This window comes from Canis lupus, chromosome 18 (genome assembly GCF_011100685.1).
Source record: "Canis lupus familiaris isolate Mischka breed German Shepherd chromosome 18, alternate assembly UU_Cfam_GSD_1.0, whole genome shotgun sequence".
In the NCBI taxonomy this organism is placed as follows: Eukaryota; Metazoa; Chordata; class Mammalia; order Carnivora; family Canidae; genus Canis; species Canis lupus.
In genome coordinates this window covers 10,274,016-10,300,850 of record NC_049239.1, presented here as the reverse complement: position 1 = coordinate 10,300,850, position 26,835 = coordinate 10,274,016, and the positions used below count along the sequence as shown (strand labels likewise).

At 44.1% G+C, this 26,835-nt stretch overlaps 2 long non-coding RNA genes across 3 annotated transcripts in view; one reads left to right on the top strand and one right to left on the bottom strand.

Moving 5' to 3' along the window:
- Positions 1-10,242: 10,242 nt before the first annotated feature.
- The window catches only part of LOC111090876, a 19,254-nt gene continuing 2,661 nt past the window's right edge, over positions 10,243-26,835 (top strand). The window contains exon 1 of the long non-coding RNA XR_005373122.1: positions 10,243-10,623. This is a non-coding gene — a long non-coding RNA (uncharacterized LOC111090876). The remainder of the gene's footprint in view (positions 10,624-26,835) is intronic.
- Positions 24,380-26,835, bottom strand: part of LOC111090877 — a 25,437-nt gene continuing 22,981 nt past the window's right edge. For both annotated transcript variants that reach the window (XR_005373124.1, XR_005373123.1), the window contains exon 4: positions 24,380-24,438. This is a non-coding gene — a long non-coding RNA (uncharacterized LOC111090877). The remainder of the gene's footprint in view (positions 24,439-26,835) is intronic.

Genomic DNA, 26,835 nt, shown 5'->3' with positions numbered 1-26,835 from the left:
CCGGAAAGTCCCCTCCGTAGAACCGCCCACCAGTTACCTCCCAGGAGTGCCTTCTGTATGCCTGAGTCCTTCCAGGGGGATCTGTCGTTCTTTAACCTGGTGGCCTCCGTGTGGCAGGCTCCTGCATCTCCTGGCTCCTGCATCTTTTTAACCACTTGCTCTTCTCCTTCCCGGACCCTCGGAGGCCCCCAGGAAGTTTATTCTCATTTTTAAACCTACCATCTCTGTTTCAAGATTTTATTTTCCTTGTAACAGCCCTAGAGAGAAACACCTATGAGCACGCTGGAGACTTCAAGGAAAGGGGAGGGGGGTTGCATTAAGTAATAAAGCCTGAGCTTGAGCTGGTGGGAATTGCAATCCCAGGTGCCCTACAGTGTGTGGGTGCAGAGGGATGAAACTGGTTTTGCTCAGGCTACTCCTGGGGGAAGGAGTTTCAGGGGGACCTTATCTTCTCCTCTCGCTACCCTCGTCCAATCTACGTTCCTAGGTAGCTACAATGGTGAGAGCAGGAGTGAACGCACTCCAAAAAGCAATTTCATGTGAGATTTGTTTTCATTTTCCTTTGGAAAACCTGTGAATATTTTTTTTGCCACTTGAGACCTCAGGAAAGCCACTGTGTGCTCAGTAGCCTTAGGGAGCGCCAACTCTCCAGGGAAAGGACCTAGACAATTTGATGTGGTCAATCCTTCGCATTAGCTGGTAATAGGGCATGGTAAGGGCAATCGTTGCCCTTCCTTTCCTTTAACCCACCGGTTAAATAAAGAGCATCGCCCAGGTCTCAGTCCTAAGTAAAAGCAGGAACTATTTCCAAGTTCAGTCCTTTAGCGACACCTGGTGTTAACTTCTCTAATCGCTCTTAAGCCAATAAAATGAAAAGTAAAAGTGCTAACTACATGGGCACCTGGGTGGCTCAGTGGTTGAGCATCTGCCTTCAGCCCAGGGTGTGATCCTGGGGTCCTGGGATCAAGTCCCACATCAGGCCCCCCGCACGGAGCCTGCTTCTCTCTGCCTCTCTCTCTGTGTCTCTCATGAATAAATAAATTAAATCTAAAAAAAAATGCTAACTGCACAAAAGTCTGATGAACACAGTTCACATAGGTAGGTAATATTCAGATTAAAAGACAATGTTAGCAATTAATAAAACCATGAATGAAAAAGGAGGGATCACCACCAATACCAAGGAAATACAAACAATTTTAAAAACTTGTTATGAGCAGCTATACGCCAATAAATTAGACAATCTAGAAGAAATGGACACATTTCTGGAAAACCACAAACTACCAAAACTGGAACAGGAAGAAATAGAAAACCTGAACAGGCTGATAACCAGGGAGGAAATTGAAGCAGTCATCAAAAACCTCCCAAGACACAAAACTCTAAGGCCAGATGGCTTCCCTGGGGAATTCTATCAAACATTTAAGGAAGAAACAATACCTATTCTACTAAAGCTGTTTGGAAAGATAGAAAGAGATAGAGTACTTCCAAACTCATTTTATGAGGCCAGCATCACCTTAATTCCAAAACCAGACAAAGACCCCACCAAAAAGGAGAATTACAGACCAATATCCCTGATGAACACAGACGCAAAAATTCTCAACAAGATACTAGCCAATAGGATCCAATAGTACATTAAGAAGATTATTCACCATGACCAAGTGGGATTTATCCCTGGGATGCAAGGCTGGTTCAACACTCGTAAAACAATCAGTGTGATAGATCATATCAACAAGAGAAAAAACAAGAACCATAGGATCCTCTCAATAGATGTAGAGAAAGCATTTGACAAAATACAGCATCCATTCCTGATCAAAACTCTTCAGAGTGTAGGGATAGAGGGAACATTCCTCAACATCTTAAAAGCCATCTATGAAAAGTCCACGGCAAATATCATTCTCAATGGGGAAACACTGGGAGCCTTTCCCCTAAAATCAGGAACACGACAGGGATGTCCACTCTCACCACTGCCATTCAACATAGTACTAGAAGTCCTAACCTCAGCAGACAACAAAAAGAAATAAAAGGCATTCAAATTGGCAAAGAAGTCAAACTCTCCCTCTTCACAAATGACTTGATACTGTATATAGAAAACCCAAAAGCCTCCACCCCAAGATTGCTGGAACTCCTATAGCAATTCGGCAGTGTGGCAGGATACAAAATCAATGCCCAGAAATCAGTGGCATTTCTCTACATTAACAATGAGACTGAAGAAAGAGAAATTAAGGAGTCAATCCCATTTACAATTGCACCCAAAAGCATAAGATACCTAGGAATAAACCTAACCAAAGAGTTAAAGGATCTATACCCTAAAAACTACAGAACACTTCTGAAAGAAATTGAGGAAGACACAAAGAGATGGAAAAATATTCCATGCTCATGGGTTGGAAGAATTAATATTGTGAAAATGTCAATGCTACCCAGGGCAATTTACACATTTAATGCAATCCCTATCAAAATACCATGGACTTTTTTCAGAGAGTGAGAACAAATCATTTTAAGATTTGTGTGGAATCAGAAAAGACCCTGAATAGCCAGGGGAATATTAAAAAAGAAAACCAGAGCCAGGGGCATCACAATGCTGGATTTCAGGTTGTACTACAAAGCTGTGGTCATCAAGACAGTGTGGTACTGGCACAAAAACAGACACATAGATCAAAGGAACAGAATCCAGAATCCAGAAATGGGCCCTCAACTCTATGGTCAACTAATATTCAACAAAACAGGAAAGACTATCCACTGGAAAAAAGACAGTCTCTTCAATAAATGGTGCTGGGAAAATGGACAGCCACGTGCAGAAGAATGAAACTAGACCACTCTGTTTCACTCAAAATGGATGAAAGATCTAAATGTGAGACAAGATTCCATCAAAATCCTAGAGGAGAACACAGGCAACACCCTTTTTGACCTTGGCCACAGCAACTTCTTGCAAGATACATCCATCTTGCAAGGGGATCCCTGGGTGGCTCAGTGGTTTAGCGCCTGCCTTTGACCCAGGGCATGATCCTGGAGTCCTAGGATCAAGTCCCACATCGGACTCCCTGCATGGGGAGCCCTCTGCCTGTGTCTCTGCCTCTCTCTCTCTCTCTCTCTGTCTCTCATGAATAATAAAATCTTTTTTAAAAAAAAGAGAGAGATACATCTTAAAAAAAGAGAGAGATACATCCATGATGGCAAGGGAAACAAAAGCAAAAATGAATTATTGGGACTTAAGATAAAAAGCTTCTGCAAGCAAAAGAAACAGTCCACAAAACTAAAAGAACCTACAGAATGGGGGAAGATATTTGCAAATGACATATCAGATAAAGGGCTAGTTTCCAAGATCTATAAAGAACTTATTAAACTCAACAGCAAAGAAACAAACAATCCAATCATGAAATGGTCAAAAGACATGAACAGAAATCTCACAGAGGAAGACATAGACATGGCCAACAAGCACATGAGGAAATGCTCCGCATCACTGGCCATCAGGGAAATACAAATCAAAACCACAATGAGATACCACCTCACACCGGTGAGAATGGGGAAAATTAACAAGACAATGTTGGAGAGGATGTGGAGAAAGGGGAACCCTCCTGCACTGTTGGTGGGAATGTGAACTGGTGCAGCCACTCTGGAAAACTGTGTGGAGGTTCCTCAAAGAGATAAAAAATAGATCTGCCCTACGACCCAGCAATTGCACTGCTGGGGATTTACCCCAAAAATACAGATGCAGTGAAACGCTGGGACACCTGCACCCCAATGATTATAGCAGCAATGTCCTCAATAGCCAAACTGTGGAAGGAGCCTCGGTGTCCATCGAAAGATGAATGGATAAAGAAGATGTGGTTTATGTATACAATGGAATATTACTCAGCCATTAGAAATGACAAATACCCACCATTTGCTTCGACATGGATGGAACTGGAGGGTATTATGCTGAGTGAAATAAGTCATTCGGAGAAGGACAAACATTATATGGTCTCACTCATTTGGGGAATATAAAAAAATAGTGAATGGGAATAAAGGGGAATGGAGAGAAAATGAGTGAAAATATCATCGAGGGTGACAATACATGAGAGACACCTAACTGGGAAACGAACAAGGGGTAGTGGAAAGGGAGGTTGGCGGGGGGTTGGGGTGCCTGGGTGACAGGCACTGACGGGGGCACTTGGCAGGATGACCACTGGGTGTTATGCTATATGTTGGCAAATTGAACTCCAATAAAAAATAATAATAATAAAAATTTAAAAATAAATAAATAAATAAAAGACAATTTAGCATTGCCATTTATTTGGTGAGTCACAGGGCATGGCTCACCATAAATGGTAGAGCAACCTTTGTTTTTATTGTCATGGTTGTTATTACCGAAAGAACTCAAAGGAGGGAGGCTCAAGAGAATTTGTAGTGTCTATGATATAGTAGCTTTTGCAAATTGTCAATGAATTGCCTTTTATGAGGCAGAAATAATAGTTTAAAATCTAACAAATACAGTTTGGGGGCACCTGGATGGCTCAGCCAGTTAAGCGTCTGGCTCTTGATTTCGACTCAGATCATGACCTCAGGGTTGTGAAATCAAGCCTCCCATCAGGCTCCACTCTGGGCATGGAGTGTGCTTAAGATCCTCTCTCTCTCCCTTTCAAAAAAAAAAAAAACAGCTTTATTATTAAAGAGGTAACCCCTTGAGTTAATTAAAATCTTTTTTTAAATTTTATTTATTTATTCATGAGGGACACAGAGAGAGGCAGAGACACAGGCAGAGGGAGAAGCAGGCTCCCTGCAGGGAGCCTAATAAGAGACTTGATCTCAGGACTCCAGGACCATGACCTGAGCCAAAGGCAGACACCTAACCACTGAGCCACACAGGTGCCCTGAGTAATTAAAATCCTAAAGGCAAGTGTTCCCTAATTGAATTTTATCCGTAAAAAAAGGTTAACCAAAATATCAAGTCTGTTTCTCTCCAAGGTTTAGAATGTCCCTGTAAAATAGGGAGTTAGTGCCCATCGTGCCCATCCCTCCCCAAGAAAATATAAGAAATGATAGAAGCTCTGATTGTTCCCGAAGGGCCTCAAAGTTATCATTCTAAAAATAAAGTGTACACACAGAAGGCAAACACCTACCCAGAACTCAGGGGGTACCTTAAAGCCCATATAGGTGTCTTACCATTACACTTTTTCCTAAAACTGAGTGCAGGAAAACATTACAGCCAGACAATATACACATGAGTACACTTTCTAAGTGAACACATACTTGTAAAGTTTTACATTTAACCTGCCCCAGGACCCAAGGCCTGAAAGAAATTAATGAGGACTCTGAACTATCTAATAATGAGAAATATGTCGTCTGAAAAAAAAGTTCTCCAGGGGTGCCTTGTTCTCCTGTACTGGAGTGGGAAAGCTCAGAAGGAATCGGTTAAACAACTATGGACACAATCAAAACAATTTAGCTTTGAGCCCTTTCTCCCCGCCAGTGCTCTTCTCACTGCTGAACCCATGTCATCCAATGTAAACCTCAAGCCACCCCATGAGATGTATTTGCACGATTCTTTGTTACTAATGAGCTCATGCACCATTGGTAATAGAGAGTGGGGTTGGTAACACATCACACTAGCCCACGCCTGATTCTTCCCAGCTCGTTAATGTTGTAAAGTCATCAGAGATGGGTGTTCTCATGGGGAAAGAGGAGACTTAGCAATAGATAGAGACTTCGAGAAAACGTGGGAGGTGGGGTGGGGAATATCAAAGTGCCATTCGTTAATGCAAGTGATGCCTGGTGTTGAGGCTTCAGACCACTTGGTTTCCCACCCTATTGATCCGTTTGGAGAAAACACACATGCTAATGAAAAGGGTGTGAGAATTCTCTTCCTTATCAAAAGGGGCATTCGTGAAGATGAGAAACAACGCCCTCCAGGACCCACAAGTTGCAGGAGGAAACATCAGCCCAAATGTAAAGGCTGCCAAGAACTGACGACCGTGATTCTAGGTGCTAGACCCTGCAGAGAACCACACTCATGTTTTTATCATGATTGGGACTCTTTCATTAGCACCCTGATTACAGAGGCCCATAGGCTTCATTTGGTATGCCCCAACTCTATCTTTCCCATCGGCCCTCTTAATTTTAGCACATGATTTTGCAGAACATGTGCATGGAAGGCGTATGATAGTAAAGCAGAAATAGGTATCATCATCATCATTTCCTTGTACAGCTAGGGAAACTGAGGCATCAAGAATCAAGCACTCTTCCCAAGATCACACTGTATTTATGTGATGAAGCCATAGTTGAAAGCTACCTTGGATGCAGATTCTTATTTGGTAGCTACTAAATATGACATTTTAAATGAATATTAATACATGTGTTATTTTTACATGTCCAAAAGTTCTCTGATTCTACTCCCTTCAAAAGATAGAATGTGGTCCCCACTACTCCCTTGAGTGTGGGCCGGATTAACTCATTCTAACCAGTAGAATATGGCAGCAGAATGGTGTATTGCCCCCTGGAAATCAGTGTGGCTTGGTTTACACCAAAGTGCAAAGTCTTCTTGCTGCAAACAATGCCATGAAGGATGTGGATAGGATAAAATATTTGCAACTCATATATCTGATAAGGAACTTATATCCAGCATATGTTAAAAAAAAAAACTCATACCACTCAATAATAAAAAGAACAACCCATGGCTCCCGGTGGGAAGCCTGCTTCTCCCTCTGCCTATGTCTCTGCCTCTCTCTGTGTGTCTTTCATGAATAAATAAATAAAATCTTAAAAAAAAAAAAACAACTCAACTTTATAAATGGTGAAGAATCTGAATAAACATTTCTCAAGAGAAATGGCCAATAAACACATTACAAGTAGTTCAGCATCACGAGTCAAGAGGGAAATGCAAATCCAAACCACAGCTTTGCACCCCTAGGATGGCTACACCGAAAAGCACAGTTCACAAGCATTGGCCAGGATGCGGGAAAATTGGAAACCTCAGACACTGCTGATGGGAACAGAAAATGATGCAGCCAGTCTGGGAGATAGGCAGTTCCCCAAAATGTTAAACCTATGGTTACCATATGACTCAGCGGTACCTCTTCTATCTATACCCAAGAGAAATGAAAATAAATGTCCACATAGAATCATGCACCCATGCATGCTCATAGCAGCATATTCATACTGGTCAAAAAGTGCAAACAAGCCAATGTCCCTCATTTGATGAGTGGATAAACCAAATGTTATGCTTGTAATGAACATTATTCAGCAGTGAAAAGAAAATCCTGATGGAGGCAGAGCTAAATGACGGAAAAGGTCTGCAAAACCCAAGGGAAGAGGCTCCCATTATTGTACTGCCCAAGCAGACTGGGCCTTGCCATGGCTTGGCTCTGCTGGCGAGCACGCCCATAAAGCTGGCTGAACTGCACATCAAAGATCCACCCCTTTGGTGGCAAAGTGGTTAAGTGCCAAAATTCAGGCCCCATTTTTCTTTTTTCTTTTTTTTTTTTAATTTTATTTATTCATGAGAGACACAGAGAGAGGCAGAGATCTAGGCAGAAGGAGAAGCAAGCTCCCTGCCAGGAGCCCAATGTGGGACTCGATCCCAGGACCCCGGGGTCATGACCTGAGAGGAAGGCAGATGCTCAACCGCTGAGCCACCCAGGCGTCCCCAGGCCTCACTCTTCTGAAAGATCTGGAATAATGGATGTAAAGGTGGCTCTCTGACCTGGGATTGCTGTGGCCGTCGGTGGCATTACACGAGCTCCTCCCTGGACAGCGAAGACTGCCATGTGCCCTCCTGCCCCTGCCCCCAGAAGTCCTCCAGCCCCAGTGAGGCTCTGAAAGCCCAGGGCCACAAAACCAGGATGCGGTCTGGAAACCGAGTCACAGGCCTTGCTCACCGGGAGTCAGAGGAGTTCCCAGACAAGGAGCCAACATCACTCTCACAGAACTGGGAATCTGAGCCCTCCCCAGAGCAAAGCAACCGCTGCTCTGACATGGATCCTTCACCAGAACTATTCTTCAAGCACAGGATGGGATGCTGACCCAGAGGGAGGGATGTCTCCAGAACACGCCACCAGACTGTGGAGGAGAGGGGGGAAATCCAGGCACAGCTCCAGCCTCTCTGATCTTGATGGCTCAGCCCTTACCTTGACCAATTTTGACAAAGAAAATATGTCAAGGGATGAGAACAGTAGGCCTGTTTCTTAAATACCTTTTCATGTTCTGGGTCCTGCACATTGTGGGGTTTGGGATGTTTTGGGGGGTTTTTTATAAAGAGGCATATAAAACCAAAAGAGAGAAAAAGAATACTGATAAATGCTATAGCAGGGATGACCCTTGAAAACATTAAGCTAAGTGAAAGAGGCCAGACACGAAAGGCCACACATATTATATGATCCCATTTATACAAAGTGTCCAGGGTAGGCAAGGTTACAGAGATGGAACGTGGTAGCCAGGGAGTTGGGAAGAGGAGGGAATGGGGAGTCGTTGCATTCTATTTGGAGTACTGAAAACTTCTAGAACTAGATAATAGTGGTGGTTGCACAAACCTCTGAATATACTGAAATGCTGAACTGCAGGCTGTGAAGGGGGTGGATTGTATGGTAAATGAATAATATCTCAAAAAGGTCTCTTTAAGAAAAAAAGTGTGGTTTCTGCCTTGCTCCTGCTCTCTCCTGGGTCACTCACTGTGGGGAAAGCCCCCTGCCGTGTTGGAAAAAGTCCGTGTGGCAAGGAACCAAGGCTTCCAGGCAACAGCCATGTGAGTCATACTAAAAGCGGATCTTTCCACCCTGGCCAGGCCTTCGGGTGATGGAAGCCCTGGGTGAGATCCTGACTGTAACCTTATGCAATTGCCTGAGCCTGCACCACGGCTGAGCCCTGTCACTCTAAGCGGCTAAGTTTGGGGTTACTTGTTACACAGCAGTAGACACACAGGCACGCTCCTTTTTTATGGTGCTTTGCTTTATTGTGCTTCACAGACACTGTGTCTTTTACAAATGGAAGGGTTGTGGCCACCCTTCGTCACGCAAATCTGTCAGCATCATTTTCCCAACAGCATTTGCTCACTTTGTCTCTATGGTCACATATTGATAATTCCTGCAATATTTCAGAATTTTCATTATTATTATTATACTTGTGATGGTGATCTGTGATCACATTACAACTCACTGAAAGCTCAGATGGTGGTTCATATTTTTTAGTGATAAATTTTTTTTTCAGATTTTATTTATTCATTCATGAAAGACATACAGAAAGAGGGGCAGAGACACAGGCAGAGGGAGAAGCAGGCTCCATGCAGGGAGCTCGATGCAGGACTCGATCCCAAGACCTCAGGATCATGACCTGAGCCAAAGGCAGTTGCTCAACCACTAAGTGATACAGGTGTGCCTGCGACAAAGTATTTTTTAATTAAGGTATATACATCGTCTTTTTAGACATAATGCTATTGCACACTTAAGTGACTAAGGATAGTGTAAACATAACTTTCATATGCACTGGGAAACTAAAAAATTCATTTGACTTGCTTTATTGCAACAATCACTCTGCAGTGGTCCGGAACTGAGCCCACGATATCCCCAAAGCATGCCCGTGCTCTTAAGTGGAGAGCAAGTAGCACAATATTACACACACTATGATTCTTTTTTTGTTGTTTAAAATATATCCATGCATGAGTAGGAAAAAAAATCACAGATATTGCTTGCTATCTCTAGGTGGAGAGATTATTTGCATTTTTCCTTTTAACTTCTCTTTAGTCTCCTACCTTTCTATGATGAATCTTTAATAATAAAAAGCAATTGAAGTTACTTTTAATTTTTTATAGATTAAATGTAGGACAGGGTGAGGAAAGACTTTTTCATTGAAGCCCAACTGACACGCAATGTTACATGAGTGCAACAGTGATTCAAGTATTCTATACATTATGCTGGGCTCACCCCAAGTGCAAGCTTAGCCACCATCTGTCACCACCCAACGCTATCACAGTACCATTGACTATACGTGCTGTACCTTACGTCCCCGGGACTTAATCTGTAACTGGAAACCCGTACCTCCAACTCCCCTTCACCCATTTTGCCCATCCCCTCACCCCCGGCAACCACCAGTTTGTTCTCTGTATTTGTGGGTCCATTTCTCCTTTTATTGTTTGCTTGTTCTTTTTTTTTTTTTTTCATTTTTTCCATTCCACATAACAGTGAAATCACATGGTATTTGTCTCTCTCTCTGACTTATGTCACTTAGCATAGTGCTTTCGAGTTCCTGCCCATGTCACAAATGGCAAGACCTCATCGTTCTTCTTATGGCCCAGCCACATTCCATTGTGAGGAAACATTTTGACGATAACTGAGGCAGGAGATGAGGGCTTGGGCCAAAGCAAGACCAGTGTGAGAAAATGAAAACACGAGCGATGCTTTGAAAGAGGAGGGAAGAGGCAAGACTTAATGAGTGACCTTAATTCATTAAGGAGATGACAGAACAGGGGAAAATCGGGTCTACACAGATCTGGTCCCCCTGCTTTGTGACTTCCAAGCCTGGCTGCGTGTCACCTACTGCTCTGGCAGCAGTGCCCACCCTCCCCCACCCGGATGCTTACCCCACTCCCTCCAGGGCCACTCACAACCTCTTCGGCCACAAGCACAGACCTCAGAGAAAGTTCTCTCATTTCTCGAGAAGGAGGTAAGAGTAGGATCTTAGGAACAGCTGCCTTCACTCATTTCACCCTTGCCCTGGGCTGTCGCTTCAAATACACTCCCTCTGCTGCGGGGCTACTGTCTACTAAAGAGTTTCTAGAGCAGTGAGCTCCACATTCAAGTATCATTCTCGGTTATTCCTCACAACCTTTCCTGTCAACATTCTGCCTTTCAGACTGCAGAAGAAAACTGGTGTCAAGAGGTAAAGTTACTCGTTCAAAGGGTCACAGCTAGTCACTAGCAGAGGGCGGCCTGAACCCACCTGTGGCAAAAGCCACAGAGGATCCTGCTCCCTGTCCCAGGAAAGAGCTGTGTGGAAGGCAGCGACAAGTTTGGGAAGGTGGAGGGAGCCAGCCGTGGGTTCAGCTGCTCACAGTGCCACTGCCTTCTGGAAAGGGCTGCGTCCCGCCCACCCTAGCAGCTATCACAGCATCAAGAATTCAAGACCTCAGACACGGACAGCCTACAAATAATTATAAAAACTAATCTGCATCCATCCTTACTGCTGGGAACCAGTTAGACTCTAATTCCTTTTCTGGTTATTAAAATAGAGACACATGGGGCACCTGGGTGGCTCAATGGTTGAGCGTCTCCCTCCAGCTCAGGTCATGACCCCGGGGTCCTGGGATCGAGTCCCGCATTGGGGTCCCCGCAGGGAGCCTGCTTCTCCCTCGGCCTGTCTCTGCCTCTCTCTCTGTGTCTCTCATGAATAATAAATCTCATGATAAATAAAATCTTTTTTAAAATAAATTAATTAAATAAGAGACACATGTTTAAAGAAAGATTATGACTAACAAGAAGAGGAGGAACAGCTCAGGTTAAAAAAAAAAATGTACGTTTTAAAGCTTCTCTGGCCCCGTGGCCACGGAGGTTCGCGCCCAGAGGTAGGCCCACGGGTCGGGGTGGGTGAACCAGGCTGGCCTCCTTTCCCCACTTTCGCTCACAGGAAAGGAGGCCGGCGATTGTTTGGTGACAGACCAGAAGGAAATGACAGGGCTTCTAAGCAGCGAGCCCTGGAGTCCTGTCTGCAGGAATGTTCCACAGAAGAATAGGAGACTCATTAAACCAGGGAAAAACGTTAAATAAATAATGGTTTCCAGAAACAGGAGACCAAGAAACAGATGCCTCTCAGGCCCTTGGGGTTGTTAACAGGGATAGGAGTAGAAGAGAAATAGAGACGCTTTCCACCAGGCTTCCCTCATCCTGGATGAAAAGCAAAGAAGGGGGCAAGAAGTGAAATGAGAAGGATCGAGAAGGGAGGTGCAGGGAGAGACCCCACGGGGTCCACAGGGGTGGGGGCTGCAGGAAGCAAGAAGCGAGACGAAGGAACAAAGAAAGGAGAAGGGGGTAGGGGGACACCTCACAGGACCCCAGAGAGCCCTTCACACCTGAGGAAAGAGGGCCTTTGTCCAGGAAGACCCTACACTTTTCCCCTTACATCCACATTTTCCCCAAGGGATTTCCAAGAGAGGAAACACTCCCCCCCACCCAGTCTCCAGCAAACACAGAATGTTTGAGAAGGGTGCTCTTAGTTTCTTCACCTTTGGGGTAGACGGCAAGTCTTGTGCTACATGCAGACTATTCCCTCAGATCCTATACATGCACGCATGCACACTCTCACACAAACGCACAGCCACACCTGCACGTTCACACAATATACCCACACCAGTGCCCACGTACACACCCACACACACTCACACAAATGCACAGCCACATTCACACATTCTCACAATATACTCACACCAGTGCCCACTTATACACACACACACACACGCACACACACACACACACCTCTCCTTTGGGAGCCCCCAAGTCCCTAGCTTTAAGCAGCTATAGCCCTGTGCTTTGCCCCACAGTGGACCGACCACCTGGAGGCTAATCTTCCTCAGAAACTGTGCCCAGTGCCTTGGGATCCCACTCTCCCCCTAGGAAATCTGTTTGCCCTGTGTACTCTCCAAGGAAAAACATTTTAAGATTTGACCAATTCCAAATGAAAAATTGAATTGATTATATCACTTTTCAAAAGAAAAACTTGAGGAAAGAAGGAAAGAAAAAGAAAGAAAGAAAGAAAGAAAGAAAGAAAGAAAGAAAGAAAGAAAGAAAGAAAGAAAGAAAGAAGAAAAAGAAAGAAAGAAAGAAGAAGAAAAGAAAGAAAGAAAGAAAGAAAGAAAGAAGAAAAAAGAAAGAAAGAAGAAAGAAGAAGAAAGAAAGAAAGAAAGAAAGAAAGAAAGAAAGAAAGAAAGAAAGAAAGAAAGAAAGAAAGAAAGAAAAGAGGGAGAGAAATATATAACCCTTGCTAAGAGTCCGCAAGGTGTGAATGCTCTAAGTGTCTTAATCCATTTGGGCGACTGTCACAGAAATACCATAGACTATGTAGCTTGTAAACAACAGAAATTTATATCTTAACATTTGGGAGGCAGGGAAGGGGCGAGACAGCTCTTCCATAAGGGCCCGAATCCCATCCAAGAGGGCTCCACCCTCACGACCTAGTCACCTCCCCAGGCCCCGCCTCCTAATGCTCTTACCCTGGGAGCTAGGGCTCAACATAGGAATTGTCGGAGGACACAAACATTCAAGCCATAGCACTAGGTATTCTGCATCTGTCTTCTCATTTTATTCCTCAAAACCATACAAGGAGGCGGGTTTTATTATCCTTTCTTGAAGATAAGGAGACTGAGGCTCAGAAGCCTTAGATCATTTGTCCAAAAGCACACAGTAAACTTGGAACCAGATTGGAATCAGATCTTCCGGGCTCCAAGCATGAAACCAAGAAACGCATGGGACAGGAGGGAGGGTCCTACAGGTACAGGTCGCTGAGCACAGCGCTCCCTGAGGGCAGTCGGAGGGGCCCAGGGGCCTCACTGAAGAATGACAAGCTCCAATTTCACCTGGGCCTGGCTTTGCCTTGTTCACAGATGCCAATCTGTTGACCATTCTTGTCTGACTTCTTTCTTATGCTTCTATGCCATCCAGTCATATTTCGGGAATTCTTGGAGGCCTTAATACAGTTCTGCCAAATAAACAAACAAACAAATAATTGAAATTTGTTAGAAACATATAAGCTAATTAACAAGAGATGTACCAACAACGTAGATTCCAAATTAAATTACGCGGGACCAGGTTGGCCCAGTTGCAAGGACAGTTGATGGAAGAATAGTCTGGGTCTGGGCTGGGAGAGGGGCCTAAGCCTGGCTCCATTTCCCCAGATCACACTTGATCTGCCACTGGTTTCCTGAATGAGTACAGTCGGATGGTCAGTTGTTACTTTGCAAAGTGTGATAATAGCATTTCCCAAACAAGGTGTTCTAGAAAGGTTTTGAAATACTGGGGTGAAAAGAGCTATGATATAATCTTTTTTTTTTTTTTTTTTTTGGATGGGGGTAGGATGTCAATACCTCACTACTTTTCAGTCACCTTTTAAGAGCAGCTGACGTGCACCCTGCTCCAAGCCCACTGACTCGGAATGAAGAGCTGGGCACTGGAAGTACTTTAGGGCTTTTTAAAAACAGCGAACAGAGCCCATCCAAGAGCTCACTCTCGAGCCCCAGTGGGGTCCTCCAGGCCCCAGAGTTTCTCTTGCAGGGTAGCAGTGCCTCACCCCACCACAGCAGAAAGGGCCTCAGAGCCCAAGCAGGCCTGGAGCAGTCCAACAGCCCCAGGTTCCAACCCAATTCCACCATCCAGTAGCTACATGACCGTGGGCACTTGGTTTCCGAGCTCTGGCCTCTGTTACCTGATCTGTGGAGTGGAGATAATAGCAGGACCCACGTTGAACTTCACCACTTGGAGCAAAGCAGGTCATAGAGGGAAGGTGCCAGGTCAGAATGAGTCACTACTCTCAATGGGATCAGCAGCACCTATGGCTTTGTCTCTCAGCTCCTGTTCATCTCGTCTCCTCCATGAGCCCTTTCTCAGAGCAGACACCACAGGGGTTCTGGTAGTAGAGGGGTTCACTTTAAACCTGGAAGAACATGTTGGGAACTTCACGCTGTTGGCAGAAATCCCCTCCATGTCACTTCCTCCTCCAGCCGCTAGCTGCACCAGAGCTGACATTATTTTCTTTAAAGCCCCTGCCAAGTAACCCCCCCAGAACTTTTGAGGCGTCCTGCGTCTTCCTGTCTGTAGGATTCAATCAAGCCACTGTCTCACATGAAAATTGAAGGCAAGACTTCATGCAGATGCAAGTCGGGAAACTATGTCATCTATGTCAGAGAAGACAGGAATTAAACACTCAGGACTTCCTCCTCTGCCTCTGTGTTTCTGCTCTTTCAAGAACCTTGGATCCCATCTTGTGATGGGATTTAGGAGATGCAGAATTAGGAGAGAAACTGGAGAAAAGATTGATATTTGCACAAGCGCTTGACCAGGGCTGCTCCTAGGGTGGATGGGGCCCAGGCAAATATATAAATAGTTATATATAAACTATTTGAGTCACCAAAATCGGCATATGTGCACATCTGGTGGCCCAACTTCAGATGAGCTCGTGAAAGAAATACCAACCAGTCAGCAGGAGCTATCCAACCTCCAGATCACCCTCCTGGAACCGGGTCTGGGTCCTGGTCCCAGTCCCAGTCCAGGAATAACATCACAGGAATGAGTCTCAGATCTTGTGGAGCATCTGGTCAACCCCACACAAGTGATGGAAGATGGAAGAAAGCCCTACAGGGGAGAAATTGGCACCAGAGCCCACATGTGTCCTGGTACAGGCCCAAGGAGTCCCACCTGGATGGCACTGCCGACTCCTGCCTGTCTCCAGCATTGGGCAGGGAATGAGAAAAGTTCAAGGAGGGCGCACTTCAAAGAGCAGAGTCCCCTGAGGTGTGGGGTTGGGCCAGGTTGTAGGACAAGATGCATTTGATACCAAAGTCTCTCTGGAAGTTTACCTCTCTAAATCAGGCTCAGAAGGAATGCTGCCTCCTTCCTCTCACTGTGTGGACAACGTGGGGTTCTCCTAAATTCAAGGCTAGACAATCTTTCTCTTTAAGTTACTCCTGTATCTCAAGGACCATAGCTCGGAACTGGGAGATCCTAGTGCTATTTCCATGAACTATTTTCCCTATTAGCAACATGGCAGATAAAGATAAAAACAATTAGGATTGAATCTAGTACAAGGGCAAGCCAGCTCAATTTTATCAGGAACTATTTGCAAATTCATGGTTTCTGCTTCGAGTGTTATAAGCCCAGACTCCTGCACAGGCCCACCTCTAACAGTTACAAGCGAAGGGCAACGGTACAAATGGAAACCCTTGACCCACAAGTCACTTGTTTCTCTCTTATCTCTCCTAATTCTTCTCAGATCATAAAAGACCTTTTCCATATGCACATGGGCCTCCCAGCTCACCCAGGCTATCTCTAGTTCCCCAACCCCCACCACACCACCACCCCTTGGCCACCCTTTGGGTACGCACAGGTGGTACTATTAGTCCTTACTCAAAAGGACAGAGCTGAGTGAGACACTTACACAGGTCTTGGCAATTGGGCTAGGAATTCTGGTATCCCTGGTACCTAGGATATGGTTTTGAAGTAGGGGCACATGGACTCCACGTGGACACATCCTTTAGCCTCCTGGACCTCTCTTCCCATAGAAAAGGTATAGATGGAAGAGGGCCAGAGCCAGGCCCATGAAAGCATAGGACCAGAGCAGAGGCCCACCTGCCAGGGTAATACACCCCAGCATATGATTTCCAAATCCATACCCTGACCCCTACCTCATTTTTCAGTTTCTACTTCCTCTACCTCCTTCAGCCTACTCCCCAGCTGCTGCTTTTTGCTCATGCATAAGAATTCCTAGTTCCTATTTTTTGAGTCATCCTGAATCTGACCTTGAAGCTAGTGTTATACAAAAAAGGAGATATTATATCTTTTTTAAAAGTCTACAGAACCTGAATATTTATGATATGCCACATCAAGATGTCCTGGCAAAGAAATGTAATTCTTGTCACCCATGGCTACTGAAAAATGACTTTCTGGATACACTAGTGGCACTTTTTATCTTTCATAGGCTGACAGATAATGGGATTGCAAGTTTCAAGCAGTAATCTCCTCATCTTATTGTGATCTCTTGGTGGGGGGGTGGGGGGAAACAACGTGGTTGAGCTCTACAGAGGACTGAACAGACAAGCAAAATAACAGTCTGCAACAAGACGGTCCCGTCCCGTAAGAGACCTGAGACCCCTTACACTCCTTCCAGGGGAACTGAGATTGTTCTATTTTGTGACGGACCAATGAAGAAGCTATAGAGTGGCTATGGGATTTGCTCCAGAAATCAAACCCAGGCTGGCAGACTCCAGAATCCAAGTTCTTTCACATTGCATGATATCACAATATGAAGTCTTAAAAAGATGGATCTGATCTTTCTCCTCTTTAAAGTCACACAACACTTTCCATGTAATTTCCTTGTGGTGGTTGTGGCATAATAAAAAATACTTAGCTTTAGTCCCCGGTTTCTGGCACTCAGATCCTAAAGCCCTTGGAATCTCCAAAGTGGTGAGAGTCTTTTGAGCTAATGAGATGACTGGCCATTGAGGTCTCCTAGACAGCTTCAGGATAGGGCCCAGCTTCCAAGAATGACCACGCCTTGATTAGAAGCTAGGAACATTCAGCCCCACCCTGCAACTTCCAGGAATGGGAGAGGGGCTGGAGTGGAGTTCAATCACCAATGGCAGATGATTTCATCAATCGTGCGTATGTACTGAAACTTCCATAAAACCCCTAAACAGCATAATTCACAGAGCATCTGGGTTGGTCAACATATCCCCATGCTGCTATGCTCGAGACCTCATCCCATATACATACCTCTTCATTTGGCTGATCATTGTATCGTTTGTAACAAATCAGTAAATGTAAGTACAATATGTTCCTGAGTTCTGAGAGCCAGTCCAGCAAATTACTGAACCTAAGGAGGGAGTAATTTGTAGCCATTTATAGCTGGTGGGTGGACCCATTTATAACGAGTTGGTCAATTCTGGGAGGCCCAAGACCAGTGACAGTATCTGAAGTGGGAGGCAGACAGTCTTGTAGGACTGAGCCCTTAACCTGTGGGGTCTGCACTAATACGAAGTAGTGTCAGAATTGAATCATTGAACACTGAGTTGGTATCCGGAGAATCAGAGAATTGGTTGTTGGTGTGGAAAATGTTGTGCCCAAGATTGCAAATCTGAGAAACCACCAAGGAGCCAACACCGATGCAAGCACACGAGGGTTTATTTACAAGCTCGAGCTTGGGTCCAAGTATACCTGACACAGCAGAGCAGGGACTTGGACCCCGAAGTGGGTTACAGCTGGGTTTTTTATAGGCTGGTCTAGGGGATTTTTAGAAGGGGTGGAGGAATTTCTCAAGTTCTGTTTACATTCTGATATAGGGCTTTCAAGGGCATTGAGCTCTGTTCTCATTCTAATATGGGACTTTCTACCACGGCGTGGGCTCTGTTGTCTTTCTGATATGGGATTCCCTGCCGAGAACATTCTGCAGTTTTTCCTGTAAAGTTCAGCTCTTATTCACAGGGGCCTAAGATGGCTGTACTTGTGCTAATGCTAAACTTTAGGTGGAATGGCCTTAATTTTTCTCGGCCTCCACAGAAAACATCCCCAGAGTGATTATCTGGCACTCCTCTTTATTATGGTCATTGGTGTTGAGTTTTTGTGGGGAGAGAATGGGGTTCTCCTAGTAGTTCTATTTTCTTCAGAGCCCAAACCAGGTCTTATTCGTCTTTGTATTTCTTACAACACCTAGCACAGGGCCTGGCCCACAATAAAAGATGAATAAACAATGTTGAACAGGTTCCATTTTTTGTGTTGACTGCTCCTCGGATCTTTAGGATTGTGTCTGTTTAGGAAGGCTGAGCTGGGCTGGACTATGGTGCATAGTGACAAGGCACTGAATCATGGCATTCACCAAGGATATGTCTCCCCAAACTTCTCACACAAAATGATGACTGACAATGAGAAGGCCTGCAGTAGAGGTAGAGATTGGCCCACAAGAGGGTCTAGTCACTAGATAACAATTCAGCCACCATTACCTTAGTTTCAGTGATTCAAATTCATGCCTTGGCAACATTTTGCATTTTACCTTATAGAATGGATTTCCAGGGGCACCTGGGTGGCTCAGTCAGTTAAGTGTCTGCCTTCAGCTCAGGTCATGATCCCAGAGTCTTGGGATCAAGTCCTGCACTGGGCTTCCGGCTCAGTGGGGTGTCTGCTTCTCCCTCTGCCCCTCTTCCCACTCATGCTCTCTCTCATGCTCTCACTCTCTCAAATTAACAAATAAAATCTTAAATTAAAAAAAAAAGGACTTCCAGATCACGCTCACATGACTTAAATAAAAAGATTACAACCATAAATGGCCAGAGTCTATTCCATGGGAAAATTGCTGTCTATCTAAGTCAAATGAGAATGTATGGAATAAATTGAATAGGTGGAAACTCCCCAAGAGCTGACTTACGAGTCCTCCTCAACCACTTGACTTGCCTGAACTCCTGCACTTGCTTCAGTTCTGTGACCATGTCAGCAACTTGTCCCAGGTCTAGCTTCAGAGACTTTCCCCAAATACATGTGTTTGTAGATCAATTGCAATTAATCAAGAAAAGAAGGAAAAATGAGCATCTGGCCTTCAACATTTTCATTCAGGAGTTTCTTATAGCTCAAGTTGAATGCCAAGTGCAGTCTGTCCTTGGGAAATGAAAACCTTCCTCCCTCCCCTCCCTTCCACCAAATCATGAACAATAGCTGTAAAACAGAGAAGACTCAGAACCACCAGCAGATCCCTGGGCAGGCTGAGGCAGAAAGCAGGGGGCAGATTTTAGCGCAATTCTGCAGGAATTACAGGGCTTGTCCATCGTGGAATGGACCACAGACCTCAGCAGTTCCCATGTCTCACATTGACCCTGGTGGACTTAAACTCATATTCTCCTCCAAACACCAAACCACAGGACAGTGAGCAGCAGAGAGCAAGCATCCTACAGACACAACAGAATGACTCAGAAGAATGGTTCCCAAGCTTTTGTCACCTCATACCTATTTCTTTTATTGAGAAGAAGAGATAAAGAGGGGAGGGGAGCAGTGGGGAGGGGAAGAGGCTGTACCAGTCAATGGGTGAGACCGATGCTTACCCAGCCAGGCCATGCAAATGGGGGCCCCACACAGACTCCCAAGCGGCAGTTCTTCAGTTTGGCCTGGGGAAATTCATAGTGGAGTAAGCAGAGGATTCAATAAAGCAAGACTTGCCCAGGCTGCCAGAATCATAACCACAAAAGACCAATTAGTGGGTTTTGTGGCAATTTTCATTCACTCTCTGGACTAGAGTACATTTGACTCCCTGCAGGATAATCTCCAGTACATCATCCGGTCTATTCTCAAATGCCTCAAGTAGCGGGATTTTCACAGCTTCCCTTGGGAAGTTATTCTTAAAGTCAAATGACTAGGGTGTTTTTCCTTGATATTAAACATCCAATCTTTCTTCTTCTTAACTTCATCCCTGTTATCCCGTGGAATAAACTCCTGCCCTTGGCATTGTCTGTCTCTCTTAGCGTTCACCGATGCATTTCCCGGGCATCCTTGCTGTACCATTTCAGCCTCTCTGCACTCGAGCCTCGGAGATCAAGAAATGGCTAAGGAATGCAGTGACAGATAAAGGCTTCTGCCATCTGGCAGGCATAAACATAAATGAGATGTGAGCCCAAAATCTCAATAAAGAAGGGATCATCATCCATCCACCCTCTGCACAGAACCCCACGACAACGGGAGAATTACTCTGCAGTGAGTGATGCTTTGCCAGGGGGACCTTGTTCTCCCCATGATTCATTTTCGCAACCCAATAAGTTCTCCCTCCTCCAAAATGAGTTGATGAAATGCCAAATTTATCTTATCATATCTATCTTTAATTGCACTCACCCCACTTGGTATACTTTTTATCTTACTGTGCTATGGTGCCTGGTATATAAATTCTCATTGTACAGACTTCGGAGCATCGAGAGTGTGCCACTCCCTGCTGTAGGTAGAGGAGTCAGAATGGGCTCTGACAGTGGTCTGGCCAAGAGGACATTGGCCTCCTTACTGCTCTGATGAATGTGGGGAGATTCAGCAGTTTTCTCCCTACCTTTAGAACCTTTTTTTCACAATCCAGAAAAACTCCAGTAATTAAAAATGGCTACTCAACCACCTACTCCAGTCAAGCGAGTCTCCCTTTATCTCTTATCCACACCCCACCTCCAGCATGTACCTGGTTCAGTCCGATCTGCTTCAGACCTCTTACTAAGATGCCTCACCAAAATGTCCTTTTTTTCTCCAGCAAATGGTTACTGAATTTTGTAACTGAATAGGTCCTTGGTTGAGACTTTTTCCTTCCTTAAAAAAAAGACATTTGTTGAACACTTACCATTTCTGCACGGAGATAAGAGACATAATCCTTACCCTGAAGGAGTGCTCAGGCTGGTGGAGGCAATGGACAAGTGAACAGAACATTGTGATTGTGAGCAATATAAATGCTACCCTCAAAGAAGTGCCGAGTACTCCAGGAATATCTGGAGGGACCCCTAATTCAGAGAGGGAGACATCAACTTCTTCCCTCTTGATCTCCCTTAGAGCCATTCCCCAGACTGTAGTCAGAGTGAGCTTTTTAAAACATGAACGAAAACAGGTCATTCTTCTGTTTAGCAAATGTCAGGGACTTGCTATGCATTCAAACAAAACCCAAACTTACTGCGTGGGCACACAGTCACACAAGATCTGGCCCTGCCCACCTCTGCACCTCCACCTCCTTCACCCTCCATGGCCCACCCACCAAATTCCAGCTCCATTACTAACCTGCTTTCAGTTCCTAGAATGCACCAGGTTCTCCTTTCCTGCACAGAGCCTTCCTACATACTCATTCCCTTTTGCTCCTCCTGCCTGAAATGCTGCCCCGAATCCTCTCAGTGACTCCCTACACCATCACCTGGATTACCTGGCTAGCTCATTGTAATTTTTCAGGTATTGGCCTAACTGTCACCTCCTCAGCCTTCTACTCATCCCACCCACCCATCCTTCCCCTATAGTCACTTTCATTGTTCTCTGGTTTTTCCCTTAAGGCAACTCCCACGATTTTTGCTATATATCTATCTGTGTATTTCCATGTTTAGTGTTTGTCTTTCCAAACAAATGCTGTTAGCAAGTAATATGTTAAAAGCTAAACTGAGGGACATTAAATTTTTGAACAGTTTATTTGAACAGCTATTGACTTGACTCAGGCAGTGCTAAACCAAAGGTGAGCTGAGGTGCTCCACTGACAGAAGCTAGGGGACTTTTAGAGAGAAGACACAGAAACATAGCAAAGAAATTACCTGATTGACTATAATTTGAGTTGCCTTATATAGGAAAGCCTAGTTGGTTGGTTGTGATTTATTGTCCTGAAGTTTCAATTTCCTAACTTTTTTATTTAAATTCCATTTGTGAAGGTATAGTATAACAACCAGTGTTCATCCTTAATGCCCATCACCCAGTTATCTCATCCCCCACCCACCTCCCTTTCAGCAACCCTCACTGTTTCCCAGAGTTAAGAGTCTCTTATGGATTGTCTTCCTCTCTGATTTTTCCCCATTCAATTTCCCCTCTTTCCTTTATGGTCCCTCGCACTATTTCTTATATTCCACATATGAGTGAAACCATATGTCTTCCTCCAATTGACTTATTTCACTCAGTATAATACCAATTTCCTAACCTTGAGGCTTTCATGAATTGACTCTGGCTTGGGTTTCAGTTTGCTTGTGTAGGCTATCAAGACATTAGAGCCATTTTGGTCCAATGGCTGCCTTGTTTTAAGAACAAAATAATGTTTAGTAGACAAAATCTTTATGAAAACAAGGATCTTGTGTGTTTTTTTTTTAATTTTTTTTTATTTATGATAGTCACAGAGAGAGAGAGAGAGGCAGAGCCACAGGCAGAGGGAGAAGCAGGCTCCATGCACCGGGAGCCCGACGTGGGATTCGATCCCGGGTCTCCAGGATCAGGCCCTGGGCCAAAGGCAGGCGCCAAACCGCTGCGCCACCCAGGGATCCCTCTTGTGTGTTTTATACACAAAATGCCTAGGTCAGTCCTTTCACAGGGCTGACACTGGCTTAACAAATACCTGTTGAAAGCATGACTTCCTGAGGAGGTGACACCTGTGCGGAGTCCTGAAGGACGAGCCAGAGTTGTTTACCAAGGGAATGGCACTGCTGACATCTGGTGAAGCAAATGCGAAGATCCAGAAGCATGACCACACAAGAACCCTATGTTACTGAGTACAGCTTGAGCATAACGTGCAAAAGGAAGAGTGGTGGGTAATGAGGCTGGAAATGCTTGCCAAGGAATATGGATACTCTCCTGTAGACCAGGAAGAGCTAGTAAGTGGCTTTAAAAGGGGCAATAATATAGTCAAATTGCATTTTACAAAGATCGCTTTGGAGAAAGGGTAAGACTAAAAAAAGGGAGGCTACTGTAGGTAGCTACTGTAGGTACCTTGGATAACAAGGACCTGCAAAGCATGATTCAAGAGAGATTTGGAAAATCAGATGGGATTTAGGGATCAATTAGCTGTTGGGATGAGGAAAAAAGAAGAATCCAAGCGAGATAACACCCAGAGAGATTTCTGGCTGAGGCCAGGGGTTGAAGGGATACCTTTAATTTTGGAGCACGGTCATAGAAATAGTTTGGTTCTACTGTATTTCCCTCAGGGATGAAACAAAGATTCACACGCTTCATCCTACAATGATTTTCTCCTGCTCTGAACTCCTCCAGCATTTCTTTTTATAAACTATACAACCTTCCTGAGCAGGATGGATTCATTCATAGCTATCAGGTCCCTGAAGGAAACAGATGGCACCCTTATGAGGAGTAATTGAGTACTCTGAATATTTACAAAGGTAAGGGAGGGGAAAGAGAAGTCAACAGCAGTGAAACGCCACCAAGCTAGTAATGGCTCATGGGTTCGCCAATAGGCCCAGCCCATTCCTGTCTCAGGGTCACTGCATTTGTTCCTTTCTCTGCTGGAAATGTTCTTTCCCCAAATACCTACATGGTTCACTTCATCACCTTCTTAACTCTTTACTAAGGTGTCACATTGGCCTGGACTATTGAAAATTGTTATAGGACAAAACAAAACTTCTCCCCCTTTACCTCCTTTCTTTGTCTCCTAATCATTTATTACTACCTATCATATTACATGTTTTACATGTTTACCTTACATAGGATAAATGTAACACAATAAAAAATAAAAGTTTCTCAGATGAAGTGACTTTGAGCAGAAACCTGAATGAAGTGAGACAGTAGGCCATAAAAATAACTGAGGAATGAATCAAAGGGGTGCGGGGGGTAGGGGGAGAACTGCACAGGCAAAGGCCCTGAGGTAGTATCTGTGTTCTAAAAACCAAAAGGGCCAATGTGGGTGGCCCTGAGTGAGTGAGGGTGACGGTCATTGAAGTTGGAGTGGATGAGGGCTGGGGTAGATCGTCATACCAAGCAAGCCAAGATAAAAAGCTTTTTTTCTACCATCTGCATGCATCCCCATCTCCCGATTCTCCTATCAAACTGAGGATCTTTAATTCTTTTGGTTTTCTTCTCAGGAGACCTAAAGGAATCCCCCAGAACATAGCCTAACAGAAACAACTCTGTAGTGCGCCCTAGTTAAAACCAATGCTTACCGGGGATCCCTGGGTGGCGCAGCGGCTTGGCGCCTGCCTTTGGCCCAGGGCTCGATCCTGGAGATCCAGGATCGAATCCCACGTCGGGCTCCTGGTGCATGGAGCCTGCTTCTCTCTCTGGCTCTCTCTCTCTCTCTCTCTCTCTGTGACTATCATAAAATAAAATAAAATAAAATAAAATAAAATAAAATAAAATAAAATAACAATGCTTACCAAAAATGTGACAAACTTACTTGATCATAGAGATATATAAGAAAGCTTTATAACAATCCCAACTCCCCCTTCTTAGCAAGAACCACCACTCCAGTTCTTGCTCTCTGCTATGAATTAGGCATTGCCTCTAAGGCTCCCATGCAGCACACGTGAAGCAATATGTTAACATTAAAGCTCTTTGAAGGGATCCCTGGGTGACGCAGTGGTTTGGCGCCTGCCTTTGGCCCAGGGCGCGATCCTGGAGACCCGGGATCGAATCCCACGTCGGGCTCCCGGTACATGGAGCCTGCTTCTCCCTCTGCCTGTGTCTCTGCCTCTCTCTCTCTCTCTCTCTCTCTCTGTGTTTGTGACTATCATGAATAAATAAATAAAATCTTTAAAAAAAAAAAAGCTCTTTGAAATAACTTGCTTTCTTTCATTTTGAAAATAATATGCTCATAATACTAAACCAGGAAAATTAGTATAAGCATATTTAAAAAGATAAAATAATCATATCCATAATTCAGATATAAGCACTATTAAGGGTGCCTAGATGGCTCAGTCGGTTAAGCATCTGCCTTCTGCTCAGGTCATGAGCTCAGGGTCCTGGGATCAAGCCCTGTGCCAGGGAGTCTGCTTCTCCCTCTGTTTCTGTGCTCTCTCTCCCTTTCTCTCTCTCTCAAACTAAAAATAAAATCTTTTTAAAAATAAAATAAAAATATAAAATGTCGATGCATTTCCTTCCTGTCTTTGCTTCTTTGCATATGGTTCTCTTAACTGGGATCATATTTTATGTAATTCACATTGTCATCTAACATTATAGTCACAATATGTCCCACAGGCTTAAAAAGTTCTAGCACCGTATTCCACTATATAGATATCACAATGTATCTAGCTATTCCCTTCTTCTTGAACATTTTAATTAATGTTATCATAAATAAATAAATAAATAAATAAATAAATAAATAAATAGCAACTTGGTATACAAATCTTTGTTCACATTTTCTTTTCTTTTTTTTTTTTTTCCGCTTTCTAGTATTCATTCAGTATTTATTTAGGGTAGTTTTTTTCTTAATGGAATCACTGAGTTACAGTCTATGTAATTCCTTTCTCAAACCCTAACTTAGCCTAACAAAGATGTAATGGCAATGTCTTCATGGTTCTAAGGCTTTTGATGTACATTGTACTAAGTGCTTCCAAACCCAGATAACAAGAAATCCTGCCCTGGCCCCATACATCAGAAGGCCACCAATGTCAAACACAGACACAAACACACACACACACACTACATTTACTAAAGAATACATGGATACCAGAATCAATCAGCATTCGGGACCCAGCCTTATCCACAACCCTAAACATCCGCTTTCAGGAATAAGACTATGCAAGCCCCAGGGACACACCGCATCACCTCTTTTGCCAGATGTCCTTAAACATAAAGGAATTGCATCTGAATACCTGTTAAGATTTATGAGTGATGCCACTGCCACATCCGAGATAGACACTTCTCTTCAGGGATAGAAAGCACATAGGTAAGAGAAAGATACATTAACCTGACAAGACTTTCCTGTCAACACCAATGCAATAACTTCTTAGTAAAGAAAGTATCATGTGCTAGTGAGACTATGTGCCTATCTTCCAGCTTCCCTTATGCCAAATGCACAGCTCCTGACACACTCATGAGTTTGTGCTCTGTCTGCACTTTGAGGAGAGCACTTTGCGGAGAGCACTTTGCAATATTAATCAATTTATATTACTCTTAAATTTGAGTCTATGCAGGTAAAGATATAACATGCGCCATACTGGATAACAATTCTTTAGCAACTTCATGGACATTGACATTGAACAATTTAGAGTAGCTTTATTTTCATAAAAACATTTACTAATATTTCATTAAATATTTAAAATTAAACTAAAATTTATCTAAATAAATCTTATCCAAAATTCTGATAGTCATGGGCACCTGGGTGGCTTAGTCGGCTAAGCCCAGCTCTTGGTTTCAGCTCATATCATGATCTTGGGGTGGTGAGATCAAGCCCCACATCAACTACGTGCTGAGTGGGCATCCTGCTTGAGATTCTCTCTCTCCCTCTCCCTCTCACCCTCCCCCTCCTCACACTTGTTCGCACTCTCTCTCTCTCTCTCAAATAAATAATCTTTGAAAAAAAATAAAATTCTGATACTCATTATCTTTCATTTTCCCTTTTAATTTTATTTTTTTAAGATTTTATTTATTCATTTGACAGAGAAAGAGAGTGTGAGTAGGGCGAGGGGCAGAGGGATAAGCAGACACCCTGCTGAGCTTGATTCCAGAACCCTGAGATCATGACCTGAGCCAAAGTCAGATACTTAAC